The sequence below is a fragment of the Penaeus monodon genome, chromosome 21 (genome assembly GCF_015228065.2).
Source record: "Penaeus monodon isolate SGIC_2016 chromosome 21, NSTDA_Pmon_1, whole genome shotgun sequence".
Taxonomy (NCBI): Eukaryota; Metazoa; Arthropoda; class Malacostraca; order Decapoda; family Penaeidae; genus Penaeus; species Penaeus monodon.
In genome coordinates this window covers 10343855-10344134 of record NC_051406.1, presented here as the reverse complement: position 1 = coordinate 10344134, position 280 = coordinate 10343855, and the positions used below count along the sequence as shown (strand labels likewise).

The 280-nt window shown below is 33.2% G+C and overlaps 1 protein-coding gene across 1 annotated transcript in view; it reads left to right on the top strand.

The window, feature by feature from the left end:
- LOC119586204 (calexcitin-2-like) overlaps positions 1-280 on the top strand; it is a gene marked incomplete at its 5' end in the record, with an annotated part of 119930 nt that overhangs the window by 114755 nt on the left and 4895 nt on the right.

Below are 280 nucleotides of genomic sequence, written 5' to 3'. Positions count from 1 at the left end.
GCTTTCAGGTATTCGTTCTGTAAAAATGACAATACAGTGAATTGATTATTAATGCAATATCATTCTAAGACAACGATTCATACTTCCAGCATGGAGAATTTCATAATGGGATATGTTTAACTGTTGTATATATCTTCACCATTGTTGTGTTGATCATTTTTCACTGTTGTGAGCTTCCTTTATCTTGAAATTCTGGTATATCCTTATACATCCATTCATATCTGGCGACAATATATTCGATGATCCTTCAATAATCCTTACACGGTTTTCGACATTCCTC